This window comes from Hemicordylus capensis, chromosome 1 (assembly GCF_027244095.1).
Source record: "Hemicordylus capensis ecotype Gifberg chromosome 1, rHemCap1.1.pri, whole genome shotgun sequence".
Classification (NCBI taxonomy): Eukaryota; Metazoa; Chordata; class Lepidosauria; order Squamata; family Cordylidae; genus Hemicordylus; species Hemicordylus capensis.
Window position 1 is genome coordinate 170,498,488 of NC_069657.1, and position 17,987 is coordinate 170,516,474.

Genomic DNA, 17,987 nt, shown 5'->3' on the forward strand with positions numbered 1-17,987 from the left:
GGAAAGGAAAAGGGATTTTGATTAAAATCACCCTTCCCCAACAAAATCACCCACATAACACTGCATGTGTGCAATGTCATAGCACCAGCACTTTGTTAGTCTGGATGTAGGCCTGTGTTTCAGTGTGGGTGTAAATGAGATTAGTACCTGGTGTGACCTTTGTCTTCCACCTAGAATGGGAGTAGATGCTAATCTGGGCCCCAAACACGATTGAACATAAATCCAGCCTCACGTTCTTAGAGGGCTTCCAGGAATCCCTTATGTAATAAAGGAAGACTGTGACTGAGAATCCATGGACTGAACAGGCTCTGTAGCCACATCCAGGAGTTCAGATAGAACACCATCCAACACGCTTACAGGGCTGGAAGTGGGTTGGAAGTCCCACCCCCAACCTGTCACTCACACTCCTGCCCTGCTCTTCATGCTTAGAGCAGAGTTTGTCTGAAGGGAGAAACACTGTGACTGTTTCCATTTCTGTGATCAGGAGACTGATCATGGAAACAGAGGCAGTCATACTTATAGCATTAGTCTCTTCAGCTGAATGCTGTTCTAAGTGTGAAGAGTGTGGCAAGATAGTGAGTGACGGGCTGGAGGTGGGACTTCCAACATGCTTTGAGCCCTGTAAGCATGTTCGGCAGCATGAATCTTTGGATGTCCGCTTGAGGAGAGCATCAGAGGGGGCTCTGCTCCATGCGCCAACAATGAGGGAGGCTCAGTTGTCATGCATGTGGGACAGGTCCTTCTCACTTATTGCCCCCAGACCTTGGAATGCTCTTCTGGTGGGCATCCACTCCTCAGTCTCCATCACAGTTTTTAGAAAGCAAGTGTAATATCGACTGTTTACCCAGGCTTTGATATGAGTGCTGTTTTTGTTGCTGCTGCTCTGTATTTTATGGTCCTATTGTGCATGTTTTAAAATTATTTTATGTATGTATGTATTTATTTATTTATTTATTTATTTTTAATACATTTCTATACCACCCCAAACCAAAGTCTCGGGGCGGTTCACAATAATAAAACAATGCAAAAGCACAAAACATTAAAATCAATTAAAACACCAAAAAGCTGCCTAAAAACAAAAACAATTTACAGTATTAAAAATTACAAAAGTTAAAAGGCCTGGTTAAAAAGATGAGTCTTCAAAGCTCTTTTTAAAACCGCTAGAGATGGGGAGAGTCTTATGTCAGTGGGAAGTGCATTCCAAAGTCTCGGAGCGACAACTGAGAAGGCCCATCCCTGAGTGGCCACCAAATGACTTGAAGGTAGCCAGAGATGGGCCTCCCCTGATGAACGCAGTGGACGATGGGGATTGTGCAGAAAAAGACGCTTTCTTAAATACCGTGGGCCTAAGCTGTTTAGGGCTTTATGGGTTATAATCAACACTTTGTATTTTGCCCGGAAACCTATTGGCACCTAGTGTAACTCCTGTAATATAGGAGTAGTATGGTCTCTTCGAGATGACCCGGAAACCAACCTGGCCGCCGCGTTCTGTACTAATTGTAGTTTTCGGACTACGTACAAAGGCAGCCCCACATAGAGCACATTGCAGTAATCAAGTCTGGAGGTTACCAGCAAATGTACTACTGTTCTGAGGTCATCAATCTCAAGAAACAGACACAGCTGGCATATCAACCGACGCTGATAAAAAGCACCCCTGGCCACCGCCTCAACCTGAGAAACCAGGGAGAGGCATGAATCCAGAAGCCCTCCCAGACTGCGTACCTGTTCCTTCTGTGGAAGTGTGATCCCATCCAGAACAGGCAGATCAATATCGTTTCCTGAGTAACGACCCTGCACAACAAGCACTTCCGTCTTGTCTGGATTCAGTCTCAGTTTGTTATCCCTCATCCAGCCCATTACCACCTCCAGGCAGGCATTCAGGGAGGATATGCCTTCTCCTGATGAAGTTGACATGGAGAAATAGATTTGGGTGTCATCAGCCTACTGATAGCATCCAGCACCAAATCCCTGGATGATCTCTCCCAGCGTTTTCATGTAGATGTTAAAAAGCATTGGAGACAATATGGAGCCCTGTGGGACCCCATATAAAAGCTCAAGTTTTGAAGAGCAACAGTCTCCAAGAGACACCATCTGGAATCTGCCCGAGAGATAGGAGCGGAACCATTGCAAAGCAATGCCTCCTACACCCAACTCCCTCAGACGTTCCAGAAGGATACTATGGTCGATAGTATCGAAAGCCGCCGAGAGATCCAAAAGGATCAACAGAGTCACACTTCCTCCGTCAAGTCCTAATTGGAGATCATCAGTCCTAATTGGAGATCATCCATTGGACATTCCTCCGTTAAGTCCTAATTGGAGATTAATTAGATTTGTATTTGTATATTCCAGCTTAATATTTTTATTCTGTAACGTTTATAGTCTGAAATGTTTTGTAAACCACCTTGAGATTGTTTTAATGAAAGGTGGTATAAAAATTGAACAATAAATAAGTTAAATGCCTGAACTATTCCATTGTTCTTCATTGTAAGACCTGGGAGCCATTGGCAGCTCCTGTCATCAACCCTAAGTGCAGCTCCCTGACTAATTGTTCAATGGGCCTGTGTGAAGCTTCAGATGAAGCTGAATATTCTGCACAGTTCCCATGGCACCAGGTGGAGCCAAGTGTTACCCCTGTACAGTGCTACACATTGCCCAGTGCCAATGAGGCTCCTATAAGGGGAAAGGAGCCCTCTGGAGCTCCTGCACCATGTTGTAAGGTATGCATGGAGTACTGGCAAGTGCAAGCCTTTATAGCACAGACAGCTCTTAAGAGAAGGCTCAATTTTTCTTAGAGGGCCCTCCCAACACTTTGAAAAACACAGGACTGTGTGGAAGTCAGCACAGTGGGAAATGGTGCTCATTTTGAAATAGTGAAGATCACTGCACTCTTGTGATTCACATTCACAAGAACATAAGAACTGTCCTATTCCATGCTACAGATTCACATGCATCAGAACAGCCCTGCTGGATCAGGCCCAAGGTCTATCTAGTTGAGCATTATGTTTAGCACAGTGGGCAACCAGTCGCCTCTGGAAAGCCCACAAGCAGGAGATTAAGGCAGACCCCCCTCTCCCATCTCGCATTATTGCACCCTCCTACTAATTATCTATGCTATGAACTTGGAGGGAGCATCTAGCTATCGAGACTAGTAGTATCAAGACTCCTCAGACAAATGCTATGTTCAGGTACAGTGGGGTTTGGACTAACAAGCAAGTCAATGTATGGGTGGGGCTTGTCAGCATATTCTCACGGAAAGCTGGACCTTGGTAAAACTTCCACACTTTGCCATAATGCCTGAACAAGACTGTTGTCTCCCACTTCTCCAATGCTAAGGACTATAACAAAAGCTTATGATAATAGATATATTATCCAATCTTAGACTTCTCCATCCTTTTGTGGAACCAGGAGCTTTCCCAGACATCAGGCTTTACCAGGGGTTTACTGAGAGGCTTTACTATGAGTTCGAAGTTGCACACACACAAAAAAAGAGAGCAAAAAATGGATTTCTTTACCCTGGATATAAAACGGGCTACACTCTAATGTGCAATTAAAAACCCGAATTGTGTGTGAAGTGCTCCATGATAGCTCACACGGACTTTGGCGTAAAGTTGACCAACGCACCCCCTCCATTCCAGAGGAGATGTGAACTAACAACCGGGTGTGAAAAACTTTCAGGTGATCTAGCTACTGTGTATGAACTAATCAGTAACAGAACTACTAATGTCCACCTCAGCCTTACACATTATTTTGAGAATTCGCCATCTTTGCTGCAATGAGGCTGTACAAGCGGTTTTGACTGTGTGTGAGAAAACAGTTTCGCTTGGTAAATATATGTAGAATCATGCTGAGACTGAATAGGTTTTCTTTTGACATTATGTCAACTTGTAAAAATTTAATGTACTCTAGTGCGGACGATAGCAGTGTTAACAAAAAGGTCTAGTGTGTGGTTGAAGACCTCATGCTGCTTTCTCTCCACTGTTTTTCACATGGCAAGCACAGGTAAAACAAGAACAAATGGAGAGATTCAGCTAGGCAGAACACTTTGAACATATATAGCTGCCCTATGACTCAATCAGAGCCTTGGCCCATCTTTCTCAGCAGAGCCGATTGTGACTGACAGTAGCTCTCCAAGGTCGCAGACTGAGATCCTTCTTACTGGGGATGCCAGTTGGAAGGTCACCTGGGACCTTCTGCTTGCAAAGCATGTGGCTTGCCACTCACCTATGGCTCCTCCCCTAGTTTTCCTCACCCTTGTTCTATTGGCTGGTGTATGTAGTACAAATGCAGATCAGAACTTCATGACTCCCAAGCAACCCTTAAAGAATAATCTGCTGCAGTTTGCTTCAACCCAGCTATCAGGAGCTCTAAAAATCATTATTGTTTTCATACAATATTCCCTAGCTTTATTAGCTTTGTGAATCCACTGTGGTTTCTTTTTTAGTTTGCATATTGGTGTCCCTCTATTTGAACTCTAATCTAGTTTATCATATTTTAGACTGATTAAATGCTGCCACCTCTTGGTTATTTATTTATGCATGCATACATATGTATCCTGCTTTTCAGTCAGCCTTCCAAAGTGGTTTACAATTTATATACACAGTAAGGTACACAATATGTTGGAGGTTGAGATGATTATGGGAGCCTCTTGTGGTCTCTGAAAGTCAGTTATATAGTCCAGGTTCCAGGCTTCTCCCTCCAAGGAAGGGGACAGAAGGGACTGTAGATGTACTCAGGGGCTGGTGGTAGATGCCATCCCAAAGGAACAGCCCTTCCATTGCTCTGCAGTCCCTGGAAGGTGATAATATGGTTCAGGCTCTAGGCTACAGGTAGCACAAATCATACTGTACATGTTGTAGATGGATTTGTGGGTAATTCCAGATCCAGGGCCGGATTAAGACATGCTTAGGCCCCAAGCTAGGTGAAGTTCAAGGCCCCATAGCATCAAAAAACAACAACGTTCTAACAAAAAGAATAATAGAAATAACAATGGTTTATTTTGTCATATATATTTGTCAAAGATGCAATGAAAAACTAATAATCTAAAATTAGTCTGGATATATGCCCTTTGGCATGCATTTTAAATATTTTCCTCCATGAAGAAGAAAAACTTAATACATTTAGTCTTTGGAAAGAGAAGGCATATAATATGCAAAAATTAACTATTGGAAGAGTCAAACCTAAATCCTTTCAAACTCTTACTTCAGAATAGTTCATAGAACCCCCTTGGCTTCAATATCTACAAATCAGTTCGATTATACAGAAAGAAATTAAAAAACAAGGTGGCAAGCTCAGAGACTTAACGGAATTTGAGGTACTTATAATGAAAAACTTATTTGGATTGATATATTATATAATATATATTTTAGCTTAATATTTTAACTGTGTAATTTTTATAATCTTGTTTTTAAATTTGCTGTAAACTGCCTTGGGATTGTTTTAATGAAAGGCAGTATACAAATTTAACAATAAATAAATATACAAACTGCTATTGAAGTACGACTCGGAAACAGAACAGATTAAAGGCTGCATGATTAAATGGATGCAAAACTTAAGCATGTGGGCATTTTCTATCATATGTGGTGGACTTGCGATAAAGCACAGCAATTCTGGGAAAAAATCCATGCTATGATGCAGAAAATTCTAAATATAAATTTTTCATATCTACCTGAGCTTTTTTTTTTTTGTTAAACATGGCTAAACCTTCTATACCTGATAAATACACTGAGTTATCTCTATACATGATTACAGCTGCAAGGATTCTTTATGCTGCAAATTGGCACTCTCAGACACTTCCGACACTGGATGAATGGACATTAAAGATATGGGAGTAGGCTTCAATGGCTAAAGTCACAGCTTACCTTAGGAATAACACAGATGAAACATTCTGGGCATCTTTTATAAATTTTAATACGGCACATGGTTTGCACCTACACCCAAGATTTGGTTTTTATTAAATTTGAGGTTAGGCAGCACAACTCGGTTCTGGCAATTACTGTATAACTTGCATTTTGTTTTTAGCTCTAGAGTATTTGATGAATCAATGAATTCCAATGTTGTAGGGACTTTTTGTTTGAATGCTATCTGAAATACTCCACACGTACCTGTAGGAAGCTCAAGATTGTACAATGCTAAATTTCTTTTTCTCTTTTCACTTTTAAATAAGAATTTATTACCTAAAAAGAAAAAAGAAAAACTAATAATCTAATGCAAAGTTATCTTCCAATGAGCCTATTTGCATTATAAATATCATTAGCTGAAAATACTTTGATTTTAAAAAAATGTTCAGATATGCTAATGTACAAAAACACAAGAGTGGTTACACAGTTCAGCATTATTATATTAGGAAAAAACCCCACACAACCTGCACTATGTCTACTTTGCATTTTATGTGTAACTTAAAACATATTGTTTCATGATTTTTGGAAAGCAAAGTCATTTACAATGCTACCAAATGAGAGGTTACAAAGTTTATCACTTTCCGTGCACATAAAGCTTAATGCAGAAAGCCTTTCTTGTAGTATTGTTGTCTGCAGTTCATTCTTGATCCTTTTCAGCTGTGAAAATGACCTTTCTCCTCAGCAGTTAGTTACCATTAGACTCAAAAAGAGCTGCAGTATTTCTTGTACATTTGGGAAAGCAAACTGAATTGTATCTTTGATGGTGACGATACAGATCCTGATGGCATAGATGTCCCTTATTTGGATAATTTTGTTTGATATAACCATGGAAGTGCTTTATTTCCATAACAAGGTTAACATCAACATCATCAGGATATTTCATCAGAAGTTTTCCACCTTCACACAACTGGCCTTCTATTACATCTAAATCAACAACAACAACAAAAAGGAAAAATAAAAAATGTGCAGCATTTTCATATATAATTGCTTTTTTTCTTCAAGTTGGTTTCAAGTGCATTCATTGTAGGAATAAAGGACTTCACTCAAAAGTTGTCTCTTGGGGGAAGGCTTCTATCAGCATCAGGTGCATCACCATCATTGATTTGTTTTTCTTATTATTTTCCTTTTATTCACACTTGTAGTCTACATCAGGCAGCTCTACTTTTGCTTTCACTTCAATAACATTAAAGCTTTCTCAGGTTTCTTTCAAGGAGTGAGAGAATGACATGTAAAGATTTGCACATATAAGGGCTATCTGTGGATCCTGTAGGGCCTTGCGGCTTTTGTGGAACTGAAATAACAAATGATTTCAAAGTTCTAGCATGAACACAAACGGTAATTCCTCTGTTTTATCCTGAAGAAGGCCAGCTTCAGTCCTTGTATTTATTTATTTATTTATTTATTTGATTTATTCGATTTATATACAGCCCTTCTGAAAAAAGGCTCAGGGCGGTTTTTGGCTCAGTATCACCTTTTTCCACTGTCACTAGTATGAACATCAAAAATTCTCAGCTATGGCTGAAGTAGCTGTTGCATGTGCTTTGCACCTAGGATCAGAGAGATATTTTGGTACTGTGGAATCTGGACCCCCAAAAGACTTGAGTATTGCCCAAGGTTTTGTGGAGGCAGAGAAGGATATATATATATGTTGCACAACAGCAAAACACTTTATTGCATCTAGGCAGCAGTCAACAGCGGCACAGCCAACAAGATTTAGGCTGCCTTTGGATGTAACTTGTCCCCCCTGTCGCGCTCCCAGATGATTACAATCTTCAGTCTGGGAGCTGGCAAAGGCGGTGGGGCTGGCTGTGCAGGCTTCTTTCGATCCTGGAAGTACAGCCTGCACCAGCCAATAGAATTCCTCCCTTAACTACAGTTTGGGTGATTCACCCAATCCAGATGACACAATGCAGCCACTGTGCTCTTGTTTAGGTGCGTGCAACCAAGGTAATTGCAACTTGGTTAGGTAAGTGAAACCGAGGGTTTGATCAGAGGTTGTGGGGAGGAATACACCCCCCCCCCAAGACTGAATTTCAAGTTTTACATAATTGGTTGAAAAATTGAAGGAGAAAGGAAAAAAAAAATTGAGAGTGTGTGCTTTATTACTAGGGATGTGTGCTTTGTTACCAGTTCGGTGCCACGGAGAGGGGAGTGGGATCTTCTTTTTTAAAAGGAGAGTAGGCCCTTACCTGCTCTCCACCCCCTCATAAAGCTTCCTGCTGTGGAAGAGCTTGACCCAAGAACCCATGTGCAGGGCCGGCTCTAGGGGATCTGGCGCCCAGATGCAACACTCTGTTGAGCGCCCTTAGTTATCGTGAAGAATAAAAATTCAAAATACAATTAGTGTGTATTCAAAATTTAATACACAAAGATTTTATGTAATTATGTACATAACATTGTATATAATATAATTATGTATTTATTATTATTATTATTATTATGCATTTATATCCTGCTCTTCGTCCAAGGAGCCTAAAGTGGTGTACTACATACTTGAGTTTCTCTTTCACAACAACCCTGTGAAGTAGGTTAGGCTGAGAGAGAAGTGACTGGCCCAGAGTCACCCAGCAAGTCTCATGGCTGAATGGGGATTTGAACTCGGGTCTCCCCGGTCCTAGTGGGTTTCAGGCAGATTGGGTGGAAGATACTGCATGGGACGGAAGTCTTAGGAAGAAGGCTGAAGATGGAGTCAGAGCTGAAGGAGGAAGGGCAGGCAAAGAGCTAAGGTGCCTGTTCCCTTTCAGGAAGTCAGTTTACCAGGGAAGAGAGTCATTGCTGGCTAGATACTGATGACCTGGGGAATGGCTACCCAGTTTTAATAGTTAATTTGTTTTAATTGTTTATCATGTTGTGAACCGCCCTGAGCCATTTTGGAAGGGCGGTATATAAATCTAATAAATAAATAAATAAATAAAATAAAGAGAGACAAGATTGAGGACTGCAAGAATTCAAGCAAGCCATCAGGGAACAGCAGCCAAGCCTGTTTGAAAAAAAATCAAGGCTGAAGAAACCATCCCAGCTGTCAGAAGGCAGGCCTGGCTTAGAACCATCCAAGGCCTGTGGCATTTAAAAGGATAGCACACCTTTGTCATCAGCTTCTGTGATTGCCACTTGAAAGGACAATTAGGGGGAACTGATGGAAATGTCAGTTACAGATTCAAACTGATATTATAGGAGGAGAGCTGGTCTTGTGCTGGCAAGCATGACTTGTCCCCTTAGCTAAGCGAGCTCCACCCTGGTTGCATATGAATGGGACACTTGATGTGTGAGCACTGGAAGAGATTCCCCTCAGGGGATGAAGCTGCTCTGGGAAAAGCAGAAGGTTTCAAGTTCCCTCCCTGGCTTCTCCAAAGATAGGGCTGAGAGAGATTCCTGCCTGCAACCTTGGAGAAGCTGCTGCCAGTCTGTGAAGACAATACTGAGCTAGATAGACCAATGGTCTGACTCAGTATATGGCAGCTTCCTATCTTCCTGTGTTCCTACACGCAAATAATGCGCCATGCACAGTGCGGCACACAAAAACATTATATCTCACCTCCAGCCCCTCAACTCTGGCTCTGACTTTACAAGAAGTAAGGTCTCCAGGATAGCTGAGAAGAGATAAGTATCTGCCTCTCAAGCTATATTATTTATGGCATATAGAAGAACAGGTTCATTTCTCATGGGGTTATGAAATTGCATGGCTCCTCTGTCCCTTACAGATTATTATTACATTTATATCCTGCTCTTCCTCCAAGGAGCCCAGAGCGGTGTACTACATACTTGAGTTTCTCTTTCACAACAACCTTGTCAGGTAGGTTAGGCTGAGAGAGAAGTGACTGGGCACAGAGTCACCCAGCTAGTATCATGGCTGAATGGGGATTTGAACTCGGGTCTCCCCAGTCCTAGTCCAGCACTCTAACCACTACACCACATTTATACATATGCTACATGGAAGATGCTGAAAGGCATAATATCATACTGCACGGGAAATGGCAATGGTAAACCCCTCCTGTATTCTGCCTAAGACAACCACATGGCTCTGTCCTCTGTGGTCACCAGGAGTAGACACCAACTCAATAGCACACTTTACCTTTACATGTCCAGAACTGAATGAGAGGAGAGAGAGAGAGAGAGAGAGAGAGATCCGTATGCATATTCTTTAAACTAAGGTGTAACATAGAATAAGGTGTTCATTTCACAGCAATTCACTGGCCAGCATGAACAACCACCTTCACAAAATCCTTTTTCCTCTCCCCTCTATCTCATCATTGAAACTTACACAAGATCACACACAGGCTTTTTTCTTTGTGCCTAATAAAACAATAATAATAATAATAATAATAATAATAATAATAATAATAATTTGATTTCTATACTGCCCTTTCAAAAATGGCTCAGGGCGGTTTACATAGAGAAATAATAAATAAAGAAGATGGATCCCTGTCCCCAAAGGGCTCACAATCTAAAAGAAACATAAGACACACACCAGCAACAGTCACTGGAAGTACTGTGCTGTGGGTCGATAGGGCCAGTTACTCTCCCCCTTCTAAATAAAGAGAATCACCATGGTAAAAGGTGCCTCTTTGCCAAGTTAGCAGTTTTGTGCATACATTCATGATTAAGCAGGCAAGCAAAACACTCAAGTAGTCCTTGCTCCTTATTTTCACTCTTTAAAAAATAGTCCCTACCTATGCCTGTAAATTCTACTCAATTAACTCAAAAATAATAATCATACTGAAAATTAAATTGAACATTATACTGCATTAAGCAACTAAAACTTACTGCAGTTTTGCATTTTTGCCCTGGATTCTACAGGCACTGCATGTTTTGCATTCAATACTCTGCCATCCCCAGAATCACAGACACAGAGTGATTCCATGCCTGGTATCTCCCCATTTCACAAAACATACATACCCCATAAGCACCCCTCCATTTTTGCTTACTGTTTTTGAAATATGAATGATAAAGGATGCTTCCTCTTTGAAATCAGACTGTTCCTGTGGTCTTGCTCCCCATCATGTCTACTTTCTCCTCAGTCTGATCTGAAGAGCCTCCCTCACACATGAGGTGAGGAGTGACTATGTGCATGTACAGAGTGAGAGTCTAGAGCCCAGAGAGCAAACGAGGGGAGGAGAGCCTCTTTCTACGTGGCTCTGGTCAAGTTTGTTTGAGAGTCCCTTTGCAAAACAAAGAGAGTCCCTTTGTTTTGACTTGATGACTTCTTGACTCAGACTGAGCAGAACAAAGGGAAGCCGAGTCCACCCCCCACCTCTGCTTAGTCTATCTTTGCAAACTGCAATCCACTTGTAGTATGCAGATTCCCTGAAAGAGACAGGCAGGTGCTGCGGGACACAAAGGAGAGGGTCGGAGCTCAGGCTGAGGGCACAGCACACTCAGACTGTTGTTGCTTTTCTTCTCCATCGGCAGCAGCACCTTCCCAGCCCAGTAGGTGGCGCCCCGATGCAATGCGTCTGTTGCTTCCTAGGAAAAGCCGGCCCTGCCCATTTGCAGCGCTGGCACACACATGGCATCCAAACACACACTGGTGCCATTTGCGTAGAAGGTAATATCATGCTGACCACACAAATGGCATCTGCACATGCGTTGATGCCATGTGCATGCCAGCTCTGCACATGGGTTCTTGGGTCAAGCTCTGCCACAGCAGGAAGCTTTATGAGGGGGTGGAGAGCAGGTAAGGGCCTACTCTCCTTTTATAAAAGAAGATCCCACTCCCCTCTCCGTGGCACCGAACTGGTAACAAAGCACACATCCCTAGTAATAAAGCACACACTCTCAATATTTCCCCCCCTTTCTCCTTTAATTTTTCAACCAATTATGTAAAACTTGAAATTCAGTCTTTTTGCGGGGGGGGGGGGTGTATTCTGAGGCTTGAATGGGAAAATAGATACATGTTGGCATGGCAGGTATGCATAATATGAGGCACTAAGCTGTAGCTCCCTTAGCTCGTGCCTAAATCTGGGACTGGCAAGATCTAAGCCATTTTAATTTCTGCTTGTTTTACCTTGGGCATCAGTACTTGCCATCACTGTGCCATTTAACTTGCTATTTAACTTGCAGAACAAATGTCTTAATTGTGTTTGAAAGGCAATTTGGTAGGAACATAAGAAGCTGACTTATACCAAGTCAGGCCATCTAGTTCAGTATTATCTTCACTGAGAGTGGCTCTCAGTGCAGGCAGGCGTCCTTCCCAGCCCTACCTGAAGATGCCACTGACTGAACCTGGGGCTGTGTATATGCCCTTCCACTGAGCTGTGGTCCCATTGGTAAGAAAATCGACTCAAGGGTTGAAAGTTGGTAAGAAAGTGACTCAAGCGTTAATGTTAAGTCTAAACAGGAAATCAGAGAAAGGCCACACTTTCTGCTTGGCAGTGTATAACAATTGCCCCCCCCCCAAGAAAACCCCCACCCAAAACACAAACACCTGGGGGGAGGAAGAATGCATCCTGTAGCTGGTTTTGTACTAGCTTGCCATCTGGCTCAAATCTGTTAAGATAACCTGGAAAATTGCCAGAATTCTGTCGACCAGAACTTTTAGGAGAGTAAAAAAAAAGTACCAAGTTATTTAAAATAAGGATAAAATTGGCCCTATCCACCCCCAGCACAGTACCTCCAGTGACTGTTGCTGGTGTCTATCTTATGTTTCTTTTTAGAATGTGAGCCCTTTGGGGACAGGGAGCCATCTTATTTATTTATTATTTCTCTGTTTAAACTGCCCTGAGCCATTTTTGGAAGGGCGGTATAGAAATTGAATAAATAAAAATAATAAAAATAAAAATAAAACACAGGTTGTTATTTTAAAGGGAGTACATGCAGGGATGACACAGTTCTGCTTATAACATTCAAGACACTGAGACAGAAAATCAAAGACAGAAGGCACAGAGGCCTACAGCATGCTTTCCTATCTCTTGAGGCGGGGAAGCTAGCCCCCAACGAAACAGAAGAGGTGGCTTGTATCATTGGCAATATAAGTGGCAGGACACAAGATACCAGCTTTGCGCTCAATCTCAAACTCTGGCTTGATTGAGACAGAAATGCTACCTGAGCATAGGGCACTGAAGGAAGATTGTGTGCCACTGTGCATTGTGCTTCCCCAGCAGCGGACAGCTGTCTCTATAGCAAAATGCACCCACACATTGAGAATCATAGTAAACATCCAGAGCAAGGGAGTGTGAGTGCTCCCAACGTATGCCCATGCGGTGCTTGACCCACACTGGCCTCTGCACTTTGCAGCACATGGGCACTCCTGTGCAAGGGCGGAAATAAATTTCAGAGGTCACCCATACTCCAAAAGTGCTCGGTTAGAGCGGAAACACATTGCTGAGGGTCAAGTGACGTGCATCTGTTCCAGCATTTCTGGAACACGAGTGCCAAAAGTGTTAGCACTCTTGCGCAAGAACAGTCGAGCTTCAGAAAACACAAGTATCAGCGTGGGGGACTAGTGCTGCTTGGGCGCTCATGTTAAAAATGCGCATGCTCCCTTGCTCTGGGTGTCCGCCAGTGTCTTCAGTTATTTACAAGGCATTATGCCTGCTACTGTACTGATAGCAAGTTGTACACATGTTCATGATGCCTTGTGGACATGGGTGGGTAGCCGCTGTCTAGAGTCATTCAGACAGACAGACCGACCACCTGTTTCTTTAAGAACTCTTTGATACCAAGAAGCCTTAGGCATGAGTAGGGTGATCTGAGAAGGATAGCATTCCTGTCCCTTTACTAGCTATGCAGCAGTGTTGAGTTGCAACCTTTCATCTATGCCTGGCCAGCTGCAGCTGCAGCAGTTCCTTCTTCTGCATATAACTATTAAAGGGTTAGGGTTAGCCCTCTCCTTTTTCACATCTACACTTGACTGGTCTTTCATGCTGTTGGGCTTGCTTTTTCCACCCAACTGCCACTTTCCTCTTCATGGCCCAGCTCTTTGCATTAAGAGCAGGGAGAACTGAAAGTTGACTACTTTTGAGCATAGTGGCAGCAGCAGACTAGCTCAGAGCTCTTAAGGAAATGAGAACTCAAGCAGGGTATTTATTTACTTGGCAACCCAAAGGGAGGAAAACACTCATACTCACACAGACCAATGTGATTTCTAGAGCTACTGCATGGTCTTTTTTTCAGCCTAGGGACTCTCAAAGATATGAGACAGTGGAAAATCACATGTGATTAATGGCTGAAAATGCTGTATGTATTTCATTCCTGTTTAATGTTATGTCTAGGTGCAGTCTGAGATAAACAAGCATTAATATTCTAATATGTGGTTACCTCATTCATCTCCATGCATAGTAATGGTAAACGCGGTTTGATTTGCTGCTCTGTTCATCTGGCTTGATTATTAAAATTGTTTTTTAAGAAAAAAAACCTGGATACACTCACTAAACGTATTAATGGCAAATAAATCAAGCAAAGCAGACAATGTCTAAATAGCTGGTGCACCTACCTTTGCCGAAGTCAGCTCATAGCAGGCAACAGACTTCATTCCTGAGACTGTAACAATGATGTAGTCCATAGTACAACTTAACATTTGACTTTATATTACATTTGGAATACCTGAGTTCTGGCATCCAGAAGTGCCTGCATTTAAGTAAGGTTATAAGCACTGTCTTTTCATTTTTCCTATGGATGGGAAGGACCTAGGTGCTGAACTATTTAGCCTTTCTTCTGGCATTATTTCTGGTCCATTGAGAACATGTCTATCCATCTAGCTGGAATGAGAGTTATAGCAGAGGGTTTTGAATACAATAGTGCAATTTGCTTCACAGTTGGCAACAGCACCTGCGAGTTGGCAGCAGATGTCTGGACTTTCTATCTGTATATTGAGTATTAAGTCAACAATCTTGGCACTAAGGCATAAGGGATCTCTTCTCTGCTGACTAAAAATGGAGCGAGGAAGCATGGTAGAATAGCACATAACACAAGCACATAAACAGGGATTTATTGTGGCTGGGAGATATTCAGATATGGCTTCATGCTTTGTGGTGAGCGAATCTGCTTCGGAGTAGATTTGCAGCTGTTTAATTCTGGTCATTAGATGGGCTGTTCACATAGGGTCAGTTCTTGTCAACATTCCCTATGGATCTTTTTCCTGTGTGTGTTCCCACAGCTTGCACTGGATTTTTCCTCCAACCAATCACATCTCAGAGGAGGAGGTGAGAGACCTTGTTGTTGACAGCTAGTTGTGGAAGACTGGCGAGACAAGTTGCCAAGCAGCCGGATCAAACAACAGAATGCTTAACCCAAACCTGCCAAATCTGACTCAAATCTTTGCAGATTTTTATAATGAACTTGCCTTTGTGACTGCCTTCATCACGTCATGCCCCTCACCCCACCCTGGACCATTTAAGAGGCCATGGAAGTTTAAAGTAGAAATCATTGCTTTCTCTCTGTGATGAAGACAAATACAGCCTCATGGAATCAGCTCAGACACAAAGGGCTCAAGTTACATCGAATCGGTAGTCTTCATTGTTAAGTTACAGGCATCCTCCAACAACATCGGCATATGTAAAGCCTATGTTCCTATGGTGACCAGGCTTCAATAAGATGAAGCTAGAGACTCATATATGAATTAAAAGTAGGAGACTGGAGTAGCAGCACTAGCGAGGCTTGCGTTTAATTTAGGAATTTCTCCCTCCCCCTCTGGACTCCCTCCACAGAATCAAACCAATCAGCCACAACCCTTCTCCCCCCAGAACTCGCAATGGCAAATCAATCAGAGCAGACCATACCCAACACAGCTGTCAAACTCTCCTTCATTTAGGCTTGCGAAAGTGCGAGTTTTGAAAAAAGCCAAATTCCTGGCAATAACAAAGAAAAAAATACCACCCAATACAAGAAATAGAAACAATGCCAATATACAAAAGAATGGAACTTCTTGAATCATTTCATTAATATAAGTCACTTATTATTGTAAAACACTGAATATACATGAATCACTTGACAAGGTTTCACGATAAGTCCTTGTTTCCTAACGAGCTTCCTCAGAAGTGAAAGAACAATTGTTATGTCCCAAACGTGATAAACTTTACATCCTCCCTGGTATATGGAGTTCTTCAAAATATCCTCCAAAAATGTTTCTTCAACTCCTCCAAAGGGAGTGTAGGTTGTATCAACATTTTTAGATTTCTCCTAGGAAGTTAGACAGAGTCCTTCTAAATACAAAACACAAACCATACATAAAAGAAAACATTTATACAATGTACTGAAATTCATATGTTAACATCAAAGATAATTACCCAAAAGGTGCAACAGTTCACAAACTGCTGCCCAAGCTGACACCCAGTCTTATCAAGCCTGCTCGGATGAACTGACCAAGCTCTCTTACTATAGCTTTATAACACTCTCTATCATTCTCAGCTGCTGAACCTCCTAATCAGCCACTATCTGGCACTCATCACGCTTAATTAGGGCACCACAATTACAAAAAACAGGATAAGTGGCATGTTTAAACCATAAGGTGACAGGGAATTTAATCTGTGTATATAAAATGATTCTTGTCTGTTTAACCATCTTATTGGATCATAGGGACATAGGAAACTGCTGTATACTGAGTCAGACCATTGGTCTATCTAGCTCAGTATTGTCTTCACAGACTGGCAGTGGCTTCTCCAAGGTTGCAGGCAGGAATCTCTCTCAGCCCTATCTGTTATCATGGAAGACATGGAGGTAAGGGTTGAATTAACCCAATAAGCCCCTTTGAACAATACTTGACACGATCTGAGATCTAAGGAACAAATGCCTACTATTCTATTGCCTCACTTCTACGTGAACAGTGACTCTTTGTCTGAATGGGTCCATGCCTTACACATTACACCCTCCTATCATGGGTTGTCAGGCCAATTCCTATAATATACTTACATGGAATGTTAATGGATTAAGGTCACCAAATCATAGGCAAGAGATCCTACACTTTTTAACAAAATGGAACTATCACATCTATGTTCTGCAAGAGACCCATTTTGAAAATGAGAGCCACCGCTTTTCGGCATAACAGCAATGGACAGTGGGTCCATCCTTCTGGTCTTATGATGCTCCCATCTACCCCGGCAATGCAGGGGTAGCGATATTGTTTAAAGACAGACCTGATCTCAAAATCGAGAGGGTATTGGAAATTGATCAGGGCAGACTAATGTATGTAGACTTTACTGTCAGGGGTGACCCAAGCTCGGCAACCACTCTAAGGCTTGACCGAGCCTTTAGACTCTGCGCCATATATGCCCCGGTACAATCACACCTTAGGAAGGCTCTTTGGGCTAAACTAAAAGATATATGTGACACCAAGCACCACCTCCTGATCGCAGGGGATTTTAATAACAGAGCCCAACTGAGCGACAGGAAAGTCTTTTCGGGAGGCCTCCCAGTCTCCCCCTCAAGTCCCTCTTTAACGAATGAGGAAAAAGCTCTCCAACATTTTCTGAGAGAGACTCTGGGTTTAGATGATAAGGCCTTGGTGGTATATAATGATTTAGATTTTTTCCCAATCCGTCACGAAGAGAACTTTAAATCGCAGTATAGACATAAATTTAAAACCGGAGTCAAATTTACATATTACTACCCAAGATCAGCTAGCCGGCTAGATAGACTCTGGGCTCCCCCTTCTTTTGAAGTCTACAGGTGTAAACTAGTACTTACCCCATGGTCAGACCATGCGGCTGTGGGATTTATTTGTAATCTCTCTGAGGTAATTCCACATGGTAAGCCCTTGTGGCGACTACACCCAAAAATGTTAAGTGATGAATATCTCAAAGGTGTCCTTTTATCAGAACTGAGGCGACAGATCCCTCGGCTACTAGAGGCAGAAGATGATCTTTTGGGAGCCTGGGAGACACTTAAAAAGAGGGTGGGCTGCCGTACTAGGGCAGTGACCAGCCGGACATATAAGATAGGGGTCAAAAATTATCAGAAAGCGATCACCCAACATCTGAGGATTGTTGATAAGATGAACAGTGGAGAAGCCTTCGACGTGGAATCATGCCGCCGCTACAAAGAGACAATCAGGACATTTCAAAATGAGCTGCGGCACAGGCGTTTAGAAAATAAGCGGTATAGCTTCAAAGGGTCTGTAGTTGAAAAAGGGGAGTGGGCAAAGGACAAGATGCATGC

The 17,987-nt window shown here is 42.3% G+C and overlaps 1 long non-coding RNA gene across 1 annotated transcript; it reads right to left on the reverse strand.

The window, feature by feature from the left end:
* Nucleotides 1-4,500: 4,500 nt before the first annotated feature.
* Nucleotides 4,501-16,202, reverse strand: LOC128340415 (uncharacterized). The gene is made up of 3 exons (XR_008313697.1): nt 16,121-16,202; nt 6,102-6,173; nt 4,501-4,788 (listed from the first exon to the last, which is right to left on the reverse strand). It is a non-coding gene; the product is annotated as an uncharacterized LOC128340415 (long non-coding RNA).
* Nucleotides 16,203-17,987: the final 1,785 nt, after the last annotated feature.